The sequence below is a fragment of the Micromys minutus genome (genome assembly GCF_963924665.1).
Source record: "Micromys minutus genome assembly, chromosome: 25".
Lineage (NCBI taxonomy): Eukaryota > Metazoa > Chordata > Mammalia > Rodentia > Muridae > Micromys > Micromys minutus.
In genome coordinates, this window is record NC_137960.1 from 37,535,002 (window position 1) to 37,535,836 (window position 835).

Sequence of the window (835 nt, forward strand, 5' to 3'; positions counted from 1 at the left end):
GGAGTCTCAGAGGAAAGTTTAAAGACTCCATCTGAGACAGTTGATATTTTGGATTAAGAGTCCATGACTCAGGTCAGTTGGAACTAAAGAATCAGACGTGATTAATAAGAGACCAGAACTGCTGACTCAAAACCTTTGCTTTACTGGGACAATTGATGCTGTTCAGCTGGAGCTAAGAAATTAGCAGTGAGTAAGAAGAGACCAGCATCTCAACAAATGATTTTGGCTGAGGTTCATCTCGAACATAAGGCAAGAAGATGGTGGCCGCAAAGAAGACGAAAAGTCTCTGGAGTTGATCAACTCTAGGCTCCAGCTTGTTAGAAAAAGTGGAAAGTACGTGCTGGGTGCAAACAGACTCTGAGATAATCAGACAAGGCAAAGCAAAGTTGGTTATCCTCTCCAATGACTGCCCAGCTCTGAGGAAATCTGAAATAGAACACTACGCCATGTTGGCTAACACTGCCGTCCATCACTACAGTGGCAATAATACTGAATTGTGCACAGCGTGTGGGAAATACTACAGTGTGCACACTGGCTGTCATCAACCCAGGTGATTCTGATATTACTAGAAGCACGCCAGAACAGACTGGTGAGAAATAAACAAGAAAGTTTTCCCTTAATAAAACTTTGCCAGAGTTTCTTTTGAAAAACAAAAAAGAAGAGACCAGCATCCCTGAGGTGAAATTTCCTGAGAAGTGTTTTCTCAGAGTCAGCATCTGCAAGACGTGTTCAGAGGAGGTCAAGGTTGTGTCTCGAGTTTGCAGCCAAACTTGGTAATGTGTAAGACTCACCCAGGTTCTGGGTATGGGTACTGATTCTGATTTTGATGGTATAA

At 42.9% G+C, this 835-nt stretch overlaps 1 pseudogene across 1 annotated transcript; it reads left to right on the plus strand.

The window, feature by feature from the left end:
* Positions 1-257: 257 nt before the first annotated feature.
* On the plus strand, positions 258-600 carry LOC308436911 (large ribosomal subunit protein eL30-like; annotated as a pseudogene). The gene has a single exon. The product of its transcript is annotated as a large ribosomal subunit protein eL30-like (transcript).
* The last annotated feature ends 235 nt before the right edge of the window (positions 601-835 follow it).